The sequence below is a fragment of the Myotis myotis genome, unplaced genomic scaffold, assembly GCF_014108235.1.
Source record: "Myotis myotis isolate mMyoMyo1 unplaced genomic scaffold, mMyoMyo1.p scaffold_m19_p_10, whole genome shotgun sequence".
Taxonomy (NCBI): Eukaryota; Metazoa; Chordata; class Mammalia; order Chiroptera; family Vespertilionidae; genus Myotis; species Myotis myotis.
Window position 1 is genome coordinate 11,679,101 of NW_023416314.1, and position 16,529 is coordinate 11,695,629.

Sequence of the window (16,529 nt, forward strand, 5' to 3'; positions counted from 1 at the left end):
ATGTTGCTACTGTTATGAATCATAATGTAAATATCTGATATGCAGGATGGTCTTAGGCGACAACTGTGAAAGGGTCGTTCAACCGCCAAAGGGGTCGCGACCCACAGGTTGAGAACCACTGGCTTAGACCATTGGAGGTGCCAAAGCTACACTTACTTCTGGAGCAAAATGAGGACTGGAGGTGAAGAAGTGTGCACCCCTCTGTGTGTCACACCCTGCTGAGGGGTACCCAAGAAATACGTCTTTGCTGTCACTCCAATGTCTTCCCAGACATGAGTCCATAGGGAAGTTTAGCTGGGGAATGCATAGAAATAATAGAAAACATGCTTTTCCCCTTTCACCTCTAAGATTCGATCCTGTATCAAACTTTCCTTCTCTTGGGATGAATTATCTCTCAGGAGGTGTGTTGGTTCCCAGAGCAAATCGATTTCTACCTCGCCTGCTCCATTGGTACATGAGATATGTGCTGACATGTCTTGAAATGCAGCACTAGATTCCGCGGAGGCTCCAGGAAAGGCCCTACCCCATCAGTGTCCTTGGACAGATAGTGCAACGTGCATGCTTTCTACCAATTGTCTTTCCTCTGCAGCCAGGTGGAGATTGGCTTCTCTGCACTCTACATATGATTCCTAATTTCAATGGTTTGCGGTAGCTCCCAAATCAAGTTCAATCTTCAGCTGCAGAGGCGAGGCCCTGTCAGGATCTCACTTCCAAACCCACTGCCCTCCTCTCTAGCAATCCCCAACGTGCACTTTCTCAGATGTTCTCTCCTTGTGTGCATATGCCATTCCCTTTGCTTATAACTTTCCTTCTACCTGCCCTCAACGCCCCCCCCCCCACTTTCTTTCATGATTAACAATAATACTTGATTCAAGTATCACATTCTCTGATCCTTAGGGCTGGGATGGATGGACCGCTGTGATCTATGTCGCCCTGTACACCACTGATTGCACTTGATTGCACTGACCAGATTGTCCATCTCCCCCGCTTCCCCTTAAGCACAGGATTTATCTCTCACCCCTGTCGACCAAGTTCCTAGTCATATAGTGCACAGAACATATTGCACACCCTATAAAAACGTATTGAATAAAAATATGTCTGTAAAATGATGGATAAATTAATACCTCTTAAAAGGATGGTTTTTCTCTACTGTTGAAGTTGAACAGCAAACGATGTAATTTGTTGTAGTTGTTTTTTTAGAAAATTAAACAACTTTTAATGTAAAACATAATTAAAATTTTCTTTCCACAGATTAACAATTCTTAATATCTTTGTAATGTTGTTTTATGTCTTTTTAAAATAAAAGAATTAAAATACAGATAAAGCTGAACCACAATTCCCAATTCTGTGCTCCTTCTCACTTCCCCAGATAAAGCAGCTGCTCTAAGTAGGTTTCAGATGGATAGGTGAATTTACTTCCCGGTCTTTCACCACAGGGCACACAGGATATCTAAATGCAAAGAAAATAGCCCTTGCGCCCCATGTTAAGGAAAAAACTTGTTCTCCACCCTCATCATCGCTGGAGCATGTTTAACCTCTGCCCTCAGGAAGACGTGTCCTGTTTCCAATCCCAGCTTCCTGAGAACCATGTGCCTCAGGCCCTGGTTTCCTCTGTAGTTTCCCTTTCTGCATTTGTTCATACTGGTTATTTCAGTTGTTTTTTTAATGTGATTGCATATATTATTTAATATTTTATCTCTCATCCCTGTGCATTTAGAACAGAAGATAGAGATTTCTGCATGTACTCATTCTCTTGCTGACCCAGATATGTTGCTTCTATTTTTTAAACAAACTGTTACTGAGGTAAACAACAAAAGCTAAACTTTTATGAACTTAAAAAAAAAAATCAGCCCTAACCGGTTTGGCTCAGTGGATAGAGCGTCGGCCTGCGGACTCAAGGGTCCTGTGTTTGATTCTGGTCAAGGGCATGTACCTTGGTTGCGGGCACATCCCCAGTAGGGGGTGTGCAGGAGGCAGCTGATTGATGTTTCTCTCTCATCGATGTTTCTAACTCTCTATCCTTCTCCCTTCCTCTCTGTAAAAAATTAATAAAATGTATTAAGAATAAATGAGATTTTTTTTAAGAATCAAAGAACTTGTACCCAATTCTCTCACCCTGAGGTAGAAGGGTAGGTAAATTATTTTTTTTCCAAATCTCTAATTATGCTTTATAGTATAGTATAGGAACAATTGAGATAATAACTTATCATAATGACACCTGATTTTCAAAGTATGTGGCTTCTTCAAAGCCTTGAGACTCACAAAATTCCTGGAGGAATAAATAGAGTTTGAATTATTATCTACATTTTTCAAATGAGTAAAATTAAGTAAGCCACACAACTAGTTCAATGGTCAACCCAGGATGCAATCTTACCTTTGTTGACAAAATGCATACTGATAAAATGTTTTAATAGCTTTCAATGACTTCATATTATATTAAATTCTATAGCATCAACAAATGTAGAAAGTAGTAATAAAGGTTATGTATTCAATTCATAGGCTATGCTTGGTGTAAATAAGAATTCACACACCTTGATGGTAATTCCATAGCATCCAGGCATTGATCCAATCTACATCATTCATGGAACATTCTCAGTCCCCTAAAGCTTCATCAGCAATATTACATAATGAAACTCTACCTGAATTTCTCAAATAATTAGAAGAGTCCTGATATAATTTGATTATGGTGGAATCCAAAATGAATCATTCAGTGGGAATACAGCTATATGCATGTGTGCGTGTATATATAGAGAGATAGCCAGAGGTAAGAATAATAATACAGATACATATGAGAATACAGAAATATATAAGAAGGTCTGTACCATGGATATATAGTATACATTTTCTTATAAAACTAAAAGAAAAAGAAAAATATTAGATAAGAAGGAAGATAAGAAAGTATATTAAATCCACCACCCCTTTCCTAAGGCTGATAAGTCTTCAACTCTACTAATTATTAGAAGACATTAGAGCCCTGGCCAGGTGGCTCAGTTGGTTAAAGCATCATCCTGTACACCAAGAGGTTGTGGGTTTGATCCCAGGTCAGGGTATGTGTGGGAGGCAACCAATTAATTGATTGTGGGATGCAACCAATCAATATTTCTCTCTCTCTTTCTCTCTCTCTCTCTCTCTCTCTCTCTCTCTAAAAATCAATAAAAATATATCTTTGAGGGAGGATTTTTTAAATGTACAAATTGCTTAAAAGATATTAGGAAAATTTTTCTTCTCAATGCAACCTGCTCCTGAACTCATTACAGAAAGGAAGAACTTGCTGATAAGGGCCAATACTTTCTTTTGTGAGTATATTACTTGCTTATCAGAGATTGAAATGTGGTCTGGCTGTCATATTTTGAAAACTATACATAGAATAAATCTTCACAAGCGGTTTGGTTGCAGCAATATATAATTACTAGTTAGAACCATCTGCACACACACTTTTTACTACAATATATAACTCTCTTCTCTCCTCCAGAATACAATAAAGTGTTTTTATCATGACAACTAGTATTATTTTAATTAATAAAATTAATTTTACTGGTTATGAAAGTAATATATGCAAAGTGTGTAAAAAAGGAGAAATATCAGGAGAAAAAACTAATAGAAAATAGCAACATCAACCACTATTAACATTTTGTCACTTATCATTTAGTCTTCCGTACATTTATGTTTTTCATATCTGAGAGCATAATTTCATATATTCAGAACAAGTGGACAAAGGCAAGCTATCGGAAAAGACCTGAACTAACAGTGGTCAGCCCCATGGAGACGACATGAGTAGAGGAGGAAAGATTTTTCACTTCTTGATGTAATCACTTCTAAACAATTTTTATTTCTTACTAATAAAAAATGAAATTCAGTAATAAAACTATAGAATGGGGAATGAACAAGGAAAAGTCTGTTCTCTTAATACTTGACCTTGTTAATAATATTCTTATAGTCCTACATTTGCACAGAATTGCAGAAGTTGAGAGATTGTTTTGTCCAGTCTCTATATTACAGATGAAGAAATTAAGGCCAAGAGAAGTTAAATGACTTGACAGCAAAATCACACCTCTAATGCCTCTGACCCATATGCTACAGGTTAATTTTAATTCATTTTGAATAGAGACAAGGCATGTGCATTTTATTGACCTACTTTGATATTAGTCTGGAGTTGGCATAAACAATATTCTCAGTCATTAAGAGCTTTTCCAAACAGACTAATTCAAAGTAATTGTTCTTTGTTATTCTCTTTCATAATGTTCTGTTCTTTCCCTTGATAGTACTTAACCACAAATTTTAATTACATAGTTACTTGTGCTTATTTATTGTTTTCTCTCCTATCAGACCCCAATTCCTCATGTGTTATTACTATATTCTATTCTCCATTACATACCTAGTGCCTAGCACAGTGCCTGGTGGATAATAATGCCCAATAACATACAGTCAGAAGGGCATGAAGTTGTTTTCTGTGGTTTCTCTTTGTTGACTGTCCTTTCATGGGTACTTGAATTATCTCAACTTATTGAGCACTTACTATGTTTTAGAATTTAGACAATGTCAGAAGCATATCATATATGTAGGTGTACTTTAATCTCATAAGTTAGCCATATTATTGTCTCTTTTGTACAGATAAAAAAGACTGAGCCTGAGAGAGGTTAGTTAAATGTCAAAAGGTCAAAAACCCAGCAAGTGGCAGACATACTAATAGGGTTTATTCCCAGGTTTAATTACAGTGTCTAAATTCTAGACCAGGGGTGGGCAACCCCTGGCACGTGTGCCAAACATGGCACGCCAGTAACTTTTGCTGGCATGCGAAATCCTCTCTTATAATCTTCCCTTTACAATTTTTTTCTTAATATCGACGTTTTTATTTTTCAGATAAATTCCGTGTAGGTGCATCTTAGATAAATAAATAATTTTACATAACAAGTTATCTTAAAGACCATAGGCATGGATTGACGAGAGAGGGGAAGAGCAATTTCTATGCCTCTGCCTTAACTCTCCCTGCCTTCCTAGATCCGACCAGTGTTTTGGTTTCATCCACATACACTTGTGAATCTTTGTTCTCAGTGATGAACTTTGTTAAGTCTCATAATAGGAGTAGCCTGACGGATGAAAGTAGCAGCTCATGCATGTCTCTGAAGGTCACGAAATATAAACCTGATGTAAAATCTCTGTCATCAGTGATGCAGCAGCAAAAGTCCCACTGATAATATCACACGGAATCATAAAGTTTTCTGTCGGACTATCAGTGTACATGTATACATTAAAAAATAAATGTATTTTTCATCATCATATACTGTGGTTTTGCCACTCTAATGAATTTTATTATTTCTTCAAGGTTCTTCACATACGTACACCTTAAGAGATAACAAGTAGGCGTAATATGTTCTCAAAAAATTAGTGTTGGCACGCAGAAGAATTTTGAGTCAGAGATTTTGCTGGTTTTGGCACGCACTCACAAAAAGGTTGCCCACCCCTGTTCTAGACAGACCCTTATGCTATCCGGTTTCTAATATCCTGGCTTCAATGATGTTCAAGATTCAGTAATAGGAATAGCATTGTTTTACCCTCAATATAAAGTTTTCTGGGCTTCTGGATTAAGATACCAGATTGAACATACGCATCTAATTTTGTTCCCTCTCCAAACCCTACTAAAATGACAGTGGAGAGAGTTTTTAAGGCATGAAGCCATAAGGATGAGGAGAATTAAGAGGAGGAAGCAACAAATAAATTTGGAAGCTGTAAAACAAAATAATGAGTGCAACTGATTTAGCAAAGCTAAGAAAGCTGAGTCCTAAACTGGTAATAGGGAAAGCCAAGAGCTAATGTGATTTATACTGTACAGATTGTTGGCAGTGGGGATGCAGACTGGAGTAGCTAAAATAAGGAGAATTGGTCGAGAGCTTTTAAAGACATGGTTAGGTCCCAAGATCTCACCATGCCCCCAACTATGGCACAGCCAACAACTGACCTGCCCCCTCCTAAACAGCACTCTGGAGTTTATTCCCTGGAGAGTCTCTCGACTGGGAAACACAGGCACAGTTAAAGGCAGAAGTAGCCTTTCAAAAGGGGGATTTGAATGAATGTACATCTGGATGATGAACCCATCTCCCATCCAATCCCTCTTCCCCCACTCAGGTTCCAGAAGAGTGGAAGCTAAGCCTTTACTTGAAGCTCCGGGAAGAAGATTGGAAGAGCCTTCTTGAGTCCTCAAGAAGGGACAAGGGAAAAAGGATACTGACATTGGAATTCCCCCAGTGAAAAGGTTCCAATGGCTCATCTTACAGAGAAGTGCACAATCAGCAAGCCTCGCTCCTGTTCTCAGAGAGTCTTAGCAGTTTTTAGTCCTACCTACTTAAGTATTAGCAGAAAATGTGAAAGAGTCCAAAATAAATAGAAGAAAAGCACTCAAAGGAAACAAATTATACAAGGAGAAGGAAACATACAAAGAAGAAATTAGATCTTTTCCAACTTACCAGCAACATTGGAAGCTAGAGGAGAATGGAGAAAATACCTCAGAATTCTCAAGAAAAAAATATATCCAACTGAGAATTCTATCCCTGGTCCACTATCAAGCAGGTGAAAAGATAAGATTAAGATATTTTTGGACACGGTCTGTTTCAAACCATTTACCTCCCATAATTCAGCCCCAGATGATGTGCTTCACCAAAATGAGGGGGTTACCCATGAAAGGAGACATGGGGTCCAGGAAACAGGAGAGCCCAGGGGAATATCCAGATAATAGTGAATGGGTTATCATCTCAAAGTCACGTCTGTGAACCTGGAATAAAGGGCAATCAGTCCACACTGGAGGAGGTCAGATGGCATAAAAGATGCCTTCAGGAAAACACAAACCACTAGAAAATCTGATGACTCTGAACATCTTGGGAGGAGTTTTAAAGAATCAGCAAAGTTTGGGGTTGAATAAGTGATAAGTATTAGAAAAACAGGCAAACAAACAAAAAGATGACAATTTTTACTCCGTGGGGAAAAAATTAAATTTAGGACAGAAAATCAAAAGTAGTCACAGTTTATTACATGACTCAAGTAGACGTAGCATTTTCATAACCCTAATGTAAACCGTGAATATTGGACTAATAAAATAAAATATAAATCAATTGGGATACCGAGGAAAGACTAGTGAAAAATAAAGACCTGCCATGGCTGGGTGGCTCAGCTGGTTGTAGTGTTGTCCCATACGCCAAAAGGTTTCAGGTTAGATTCGGGTCAGGATATAAACGCAGGTTGTAGGTTCAACCTCCTGTCGGGACATGCATGGAAGGCAACTGATCTATGTTTCTATCTCACATGAATGTTTTTGTCTCTCTCTCACTCCCTCTCTAAAAATCAATAATATATATCATTTGGGTGAGGATAGAAAGAGGGAGAGAGAAATAAGTTCTTTCTACCATAGTGAGAGGTCAATATAGTGCTTAAACCTGAAAATTCAGGTAGTAATACAAGCACATTATTTAAAAACATGTAAGTAAACATGAAATGAATCAGCAAAAAGATGAAGATGTTGACACCCAGGGGGAGGAGAATTGGAGTAAGTTCAGGACTATTGTGGTGTCTTGCACAACTATTTACACTATTGCATATGTAAATTTAAAAATTGAAACCAGCAAAAAGACTTTTAATATAAATAATGTTTTTAAATGGTAAAATACCTCTCTCTCTTTCTCTCCCTTTCGTTATAAGCCTTATGCCAGCCCCTCCAGCCAGTCACCTGGAGAAGAGGGACTATTTTAAAGATGAAGTTGACTGACTCTGCTAAATCAGTAGAACTCAATTAGACAGCAAAGAATATGATTTTTCTTTCTAGCACTCTAAATAAATGAGTCCAAAACTTGCTGAAAATGGAAATTTTAGTTTTATCATGAAATGATCTCTTTTTCACCCCTGTGTAACCCTGTATTTCTTTCTGCTGATCATCTCCATAAAATCTCTGCATAGTGCTATATGTTGATTTATGAAACTTCCTCCGGCCTTTATTTCATTTATATTTTTTATCTTGTTATTTCCCTTGGCAGATCCCCGTGTTAACATTTGACCCTGTGAAAGGTGTTTGGCCAAAGAAAGTCCTCAGTGTTCGGTCAGTGGCCTGAGACAGAGGGTGAGGCCCGGTCGGTGCCTTGGGGAACTCAGATTACATTTCCAAGGCGTTCTCATGTAACAGCTGTGTGCCTTTGATCAAAATACTAAGAAACACAAACCCTCACGTCCTCCTCTGCACAGAAACAGCCAGGACCCTGTTCTCTTGGATCAAGGAAAGGCATGCCAACTGCTCCAATGGATGCAGTAAATGCCCACATTCCCAGAGGATCTGCAGAGACACAGGATGACATGGGTCAGACAGAAAGAGGACCTCTGCAGGGGGTTTGGAGGGGCTCCAAGGGGGCTGTTTCCCTTTGCGTTGCTACACCCTCAGTACCTGCAACAGTGCTTGGCACATAGTAGGAGGTCCATAAAATTTTGTTGAGTAAATTATTCAATAAATACACCACTGCTCTATCTGGCATTACTTTACTTTTCTCAGATTAACACATTCCTGCCCATCCTTCAGGATCCAGCTCATCTATTTCTTGTACAGCTTCCCTTGACAACTCAAAGTCTTTCCTGTCTGTATAGCTGTACTTTGAACAAATTTCTGTTGCTTGTTCTTATAACAAAGCATTGCAGTTACTTGGTTACATGTCTATCCTCCCTACAAGACTTTTAATTTCTTGATGTCTAAGGCTTTGCTTTATGTAACTCTGCATCCTTGCTACTTCACATAGTGCCTGTGTATTTATTTATTTATTTGTGCAGCAGGATTTGAATACCTGCTATGTTCCATGCACTGGAATGTCTCTGGGAATACAGCAGTGAACAAGACAGGAGCCTTCTATGCCTCCAACTTTACATTCTATTCAGGATTTCAGAGAATTAAAGTAAGTGTGGTAAATGCCAGAGGTTGTGAGTGCATTATTGTGCATTATGGGAGCAAAGGAAAAATTTTGATCACACTCAAAATTTGAGGAATCAGAAAAACAAAAACTATCTGGGGAATATATAGAAGCTAGCTAGGGGGATTGAGAAAGATGGCAGTGTAGATAAACACCTGTACTCACTGCCTCCCACAACCACATCAAAATTACAACTAACATACCGAACAACCATCATCCAGAACCACTGGAAAGCTGGCTGAATGGAAGTCCTGCAACTAGAAAAGTGATGAAAAAAGCACACTGAGATTGGTAGGAGGTGTGGGGGCACAGAACGGGCTGGTCTGACACCCATGTGTGCTGCTTTTTTAATCAGGAGGGAGATCATCTCTATGGAGGCTGCCCAGAGGAGCAAGGGGTCCCAGCTCCTCACCAGACCCCCAGCTCAGGATCCCAGAGCTGGGAAAAGAAACCCCTATGAGTAGTAAGAAATACAGGTTGTAAAAACCAGTGTGGATTGTGCCTCAGTTACACAGATGCTGCTGGAGACCCAGCTGTTCCTCTTACAAGGCCGGCACCATGAACCGAACTTACAAGGTCCTGCTTCCTCAGAGCACCAGCACCAGGGCGAGGCTCTGGGGAACACAGACACATATGAGGAGGAATTGGATTGTCTGGCATCAGAAAAGGAACTCAGGGCCTGCTTTCTCCCAGATGGAGGTGCTCACAGGGATCATTGTTAATACGCTGGGACCTCCCCAGTCTCAGGGCTGACTGGCAGCCATTTCTGTTTGCTCTACCCTGGTGATTCCCTAAGACCATGCCTCATGCAATTTACAACTCCATCCAAGCTTTATAACAGGCCTGTTCTTGCTTAGGCCAAAAATCTCAAGCAAGCTGCAGCTGGGTCTGGAAGCCCCAAGCCTATCAATAAAACGCCCAAGACCTGGCACCAGTCCCAGCCTGCCTTGCTTCACAGCTGGGCTTCATCTGGGCACTTCCAAACCCAATACAAAGAGGAAGAATCTTCAAATCTCTCTGTAGCTCCTGCCAGGTGGCCCCAAGCAGTGGCTGACTTTGTACCTCCCTGGAGACCCAAGAGCCATGTACCAGTAGTCAGTGTCAGACCATACCAGATTACAACTCTACACATCCATAAGCAACACACTCAAAGGGCAGACTCAGTGAGCACCAAAGCCCCACTTGAAGCAAGTCCTGCTCCATAGGGGTGTCTCCTGCATAGCAGCTCTCCCACTGTAGTCATAGCTGTTCCTAACAGCCAACTGGCCTGGAAGTAAATCCCTCCCAGTGACACCAACAGCAATCAAGTCTCAACTACAAGACTGTGCTCAGAGCTCACAAAGGGATGCACCTAGAGCTCCCAGCTCAACTGACAGGGGAGGCTCAGCCACTGGGCCCTATAAAACACCTACTACACAAGGCCACTCTACCAACTCAAGGAGACATAGCAGCTCTGCCCAATACATAGAAACAAACACAGGGAAGCAGCCAAAATGTGGAGACAAATAAACATGTCACAAATAAAAGAAATAGAAGAAAGCAAACTATTGGATATAGAGTTCAAAACCACTGTTATAATGTTACTCAAGAATCATCTAAAAGTCTCCAAAAAGATGGAAAAGGACCAGTCAGAAATTAAGCATACACTGACTGAAATAAAGAATAATATACAAGGATTCAACAGTAGAGTAGAGGATTCAGAGAATTAAATCAATGATTTGAAATATGAGGAAACAAAAAACACCCAATCAGAACAGCAAAAAGAAAAAAGAATCCAAAAATATGAAGATAGTGTAAGGAGCCTCTGGGACAACTTTAAGTGTACCAATATTCACATTATGGGGGTGCCAGAAGAAGAAGAGAGAGAAAGATATTGAAAACCTATTTGAAGAAATAATGACAGAAAACTCCCCTACCTGGTGAAAGAAATAGACTTACAAATCCAGGAAGCACAGAGTGTCCCAAACAAGAGTAACCCAAAGAGGACCACACCAAGATACATCATAATTAAAATGCCAAGGGCTAAAGACAAAGATAGAATGTTAAAAGAAGCCAAAGAAATGCAGTTAGTTACCTACAAGGGAATGCCCATATGACTATCAGCTGATTTCTCAACAGAAACTATGCAAGCCCAGAAGGGAGTGACAAGAAATATTCAAAGTGGTGAATAGCAAGGACCTACAATCAAGATTACTCTACCCAGCAAAGCTATCATTTAAAATTGGAGGTCAAATAAAGAGCTTCACAGACAAGTAAAAGCTGAAGGAGTTCACCACCAAACCAGTACTATATGAACTGTTGAAGGGTATTCTTTAAGAAGAGGAAGGAGAAGAAAAAGATAAAGACTATGAACAACAAAATGGCAACAAATACATGCCTATCAACAATTGAATCTAAAAATCAAAATAAATGAATAAGAAATCTAAAGGACAGAATAAACTGGTGAATAAAATAGAATCATGGAAATTAAACAGACTGATGATTCTCAGAAGGAAGGAGGGTGGGGATAGGAAGAGATTAAACAAAGATCTTATATGCATATATGCATTACCTATGGACACAGACAATAGTGTGGTGAAGGCCTGGGTGGGGCAAGAACCGGGTGGAGGGAGATGGGGGGGAGGGGGGGTTAGAGGAACATCTGTAATAATCTCAACAATAAAGATTTAAAATAATAATATAAATAAATAATAAATAAATAAATAAATAAATAAATGAAGTTAGCTAGGAAGGATGAGGATGAGTACTCCAGTATAGCTAATTTGGGGAATGGGAGAAAGGAAAAAGAAATAAAATTAAAAAATAAGAAAGAATAGAGGAAGGAAGAAACAGATGAAAGGGAGGAAGGAAGAGATGGAGGAAGTGAAAAAGGGAGGGAGAAAGGAATACCGCATTGCCTTGCAATACTTCTAGTTCAGAAGGTGACCTTACTGAGCGTCCTAAAATTGCCAGCTACTCCCTTTCATTTGGAGTATTTTCACAAAAGCCACAAAGTACAGGCAGCTGTAGAACTGAAAAGGGCCATGAATACCTGGGTCCATCCCTCTTATTCTACAAATATAAACACTGAGCCCCACAGAAGATAGTAATGACACTATTTTGCCTTTGTTGCTCATCTTACAAAGGATTTTCACCCCTCTTCAGTTTGAGCCAAATAGCCCTACGAAGCAGCAGCATTATTTTTACATATAAGGAAACTGAGGCTCAAATGGAATCAGTGGTAGAGCTGGAGGCCAGATTTTCTGGTGCCATATCCAATGTTCAGTCTGCCACACTTTAGCATTAGGAACAGAGCCAGCAGGAGACAACTCCTTCCAGAAGGCAAGAGTGTCCTGACACCTGATACAGACCGAGCCCTGCTAATTATCACGCTGTGTCCCAATTACAAGAACACTTGTGCCGAATGACTTGGCCAATAGCCTGGGGGACACTGGAATGATTGGGGTTTACTTGGTCTTACCTTCACTTGGTGTCAGGTTATAAGTCAGCCTTGTTACAAATTAAAAGATTGTTAATTATGGTTATATAAAAATGTAAAATGTCTATAAAAGCAGGGCTCCATAAACAAAATAAAAGATAAGCCATAGAGTAGGGGAAAATATTAACTCATATAAAATCTAAGACATACTACCCAGAATTCAAGGAATTCCTGCAAGTCAATAAGAAAAAGACCTATAACCCAATAGAAAATGGGCAAAGGATATGAATATGCAATTTACAAAAAGTAGGAAGCCCTAATAGCCAACAAACACATGAAAAATACTCATAGTAAATCAAAAGCTGATTAGGAAAACAATAAGATAATCTTTCACCCCAATCTGACTTACAAAAATTTGTAAGTCTAACAATAGGAAGTGTTGGTGAAGATTGGACAACAAAGAACTCCACTTTGAGAGGGAATCAGACTATGTACAGTCAAGCTGAAAATACTCTATGGCCCAGCAATTACTTAAATTTCTAGATAGATAGATGATAGATAGATAGATAGATAGATAGATAGATAGATAGATAGATAGATGATACATAGATAGATGATACATAGATAGATGATACATAGATAGATGATAGATAGATAGATAGATAGATAGATAGATAGATAGATAGATAGATGATAGATAGATAGATAGATAGATAGCTAGATAGATGATAGATAGATAGATAGATAGATAGATAGATAAATAGATAGATAGATGATAGATAGATAGATAGATAGATAGATGATAGATAGATAGATAGATGATAGATAGATAGATAGATAGATAGATAGATAGATAGATAGATAGATGATAGATAGATAGATGATGATAGATAGATAGATAGATAGATAGATAGATAGATAGATAGATAGAATAATCACACATGCACAGAATTATGTAGGAGATTCACTAAAGCATTGTTTGCCACCAAAATTTTTAAAAGCAAATTTTAGAATGCTATATATTATGTTATCATTTCTATGAATAAAAATAATTACATAATATTTAATACATATGCATGCACAAAAGTGTAAAAGCAAGGACTGAATACATACCAAATCTACAATAATGGTTTCCTCTAGGACAGAAGAGGAGTAAGATGAAGAGAGGGAAACATAAGAACTTTAACTTTGTTGGACCCTTTTGATTCTTTAAAAAAAAAAATGTTTTAATCTGAATCTAAAACTGAAAATATATGGTAATTCTTTGTTTATTTCTGCACCAAAATTACTTTTCAAAACATTTAAATAAGCGTGATACTATATATATATATATATATTAGAGGCCTGATGCATGAAAATTCGTGCAAGAATAAGCCTTCCTTCCCCTGGCTGCCAGCACTGCCTTAGCTTGGGCCGGAGCCTCCTTTCCGCCTTCGCTCGGGCCTGGAGCAGCCTTTCTGCCTTTGTTCCAGCCTGGAGCCACCTTTCTGCCTACCCATGCTGCCCAGAGGCCTGGAGCTGGGGCGGTGTGGAACACCTGCCTCCTGCCCCACCCCCAGCCACTCAGCACCTGCGTATGCAAATTAACCCACCATTTTTGTTGGGTTAATTTGCATACTCACTCTGGATTGGCTGGTGGGCATTGTAAAGGTATGGTCAATTTGCATCTTTCTCTTTTATTAGTGTAGATATGAAAGTCTAAGCAACCAAAGTCCAGTTGCTATGATGTGCACTGACCACCAGGGGGCAGATGCTCAACACAGGAGCTGGCCAACCTCCCATTGCTGGTCAACCTCCCGTGGTTCCTCCTCCCTCCCTTCCCCCACTGGCCCCTATCAGCCCTGATCCCGGCCAGGCTGAGGGCCCCACCCATGCACAAATTCGTGCACTAGGCCTCTAGTTTTCATATAAATTTCAAACACTTTCTCTTCCACCCCATCTGTTAAAGGGAGAAAAGGTAGATTAGATCACTTTGAAGATTCCTTTCAGCCCTCCGATGAAACCTGGAGGACTTTGAAGAGGTTATAGATGAGTGACCTTTTGTTTGAATATGGTCTGGAAAGGGGCTAGGAATATACTGTCAGCTGTTACAAGGGAAGGAAGCCCTGGAACTTTTTTGTAAACTGTGAAAGCTTCTTTTCGCAGTAGTCTCACTCCAGAGGCATTCCTATTTATATTCTGAGAACCCTATCTAAATTAAGCTTCCACACAAGGTTTATACAGTAATTGGTTGTGGATATTCTGGTCCATCTCTCTCCCCTCGCTCCCAGCCATAAGCCTTGACATGAAACTTCATTATCACTAATTCTTGTATAAAACACTAGGCTTAGAAGTTGGGGGGCCATATACCCCATTGAAACCAAATGTAGAACTTGTGATATGACAGGTCTGACAATTCCCAGCAAATCTTCAGTCTTGTGAGAAACTGAAGGAACCAGTTAAGTTCCATGGAAAGACTGGCAGAACAAAAAGGATTTTATAAATAGTCCAGCTGTCTCTTCAAGTGCACACAAACCCTTCCAGAGAAATTGACTAAGGATAAGTTTCATGCAACCAAGAGAAAAATAAGAAAACTTCAGCAAAAGTATTATGATGAGCATTTAATATATTTCATTGTAAAATAAAAATAAGACAAGGATCAAGAAATAGAAGAATAGTATGTAAACAAAATAGAAACAACTAAAATAATGGGATGAGAAGAGATGAAGAAGAAAACTGGGGGGTGGCAGGGGAAGATGATTGGTTCTGAGAAGAGTGCCATTTTAAACTTAAAGTATAAAATTAGTTTAAAAGAGAGAAACTAGGAGAACTAGAAAATATTTTAAGACAAAGAAAATTATTATATGCACCCCCATGTTATTGCAGCAAATTTACAATAACCAATGCATGAAAGCAACCTGTGTTCATCAAATGATACATAGATAGATAGATAGATAGATAGATAGATAGATAGATAGATAGGTAGATAGATAATTATACACACACAATGAAATATAATCAGCCATTAAAAATAAGAAACTCCTGCTATTTATGACAATATGGATGGACCATGAGGGCATTATGTTAAGTGAAATAAGTCAGAGAAAGACAAATACTGTATGACCTCACTAATATGTGGAAGCTAAAACAAACAAAAAAACAGCTCATAGATACAGACAACAGACTAGTAGTTTCCAGAGGTGAAGTGTGGGGAGTTGGAGAAATGGGTGACAAATGTCAAAAGGTACAAGGAATATAATGTACAGCATGGTGACTGTAGTTAATGATGCTGTATTGTGTATTTGAAAGTTTTAAAAAGAATAGCTCATAAAAGTTCTCATCACATAAAAAATTGTAAGTATGTGTGGTGCTGGATGTTAACTAGACTTATTGTGGTGATCAATATATGCAAATATCATATTATTATGTTGTACACCTGAAACATAATATTATATTTCAATTTTATCTTAATTTAAACAAAGCAAAGATAACTATCTATATAATAGAGGAATATGCAAATTAGCCAGGACACCGTAACTTCACAACCGAACAGCGGTGACCTGAGGCTGCATGGCACCTGACCAAGGCAAGGGACCTCGGGCCACGCCCCTTGCCCCAGCACCGGGCCTGGAGACCTCAAGCTGCACCCCCCACCCTGGCACTGGGCCAGAGGACCTCAGGCTGTGCCCCCTGCCTGGCAGGGCTTGACGGGCAACCTCAGGCCACACCCCAGACCCCAGTGCTGGGTCGAGAGACCTCATTCCATGCCCCCCACCCCAGCGCTGGGCTGAGGAAGCTCAGGCCAAGCCCCCTGCCCAGTGGGGCTTGACGGGGACCTCAGGCCATGGCCCCCCCACCCCCCTGAGGGGCTTGATGGGGGTCGGGCGGGCCGGGTCTGGGTCTCCTGCATTTTCAAAGGGCGTGCAGGTGGTGGGTGGGGACTTGACTCTAGGTCCCGCAGTGCGCCCCAGACTCTGACAGGAAGGAGATTTTCATTTACATTTTACTAATTTTCTTTCATCTCTTCTATTATAGAGAAAGGACAAATAGCAATATTAAAATATTTCCTTTAGTTAATTCCCTTTTAATGTGCACGAATTTCATGCACCGGGCCACTAGTCTATTATAACTAATAATACAAACTTTCCTAAATACCAAAAGCAATGTTTTAAATAGTAAATAGACATAGTAAATATAAT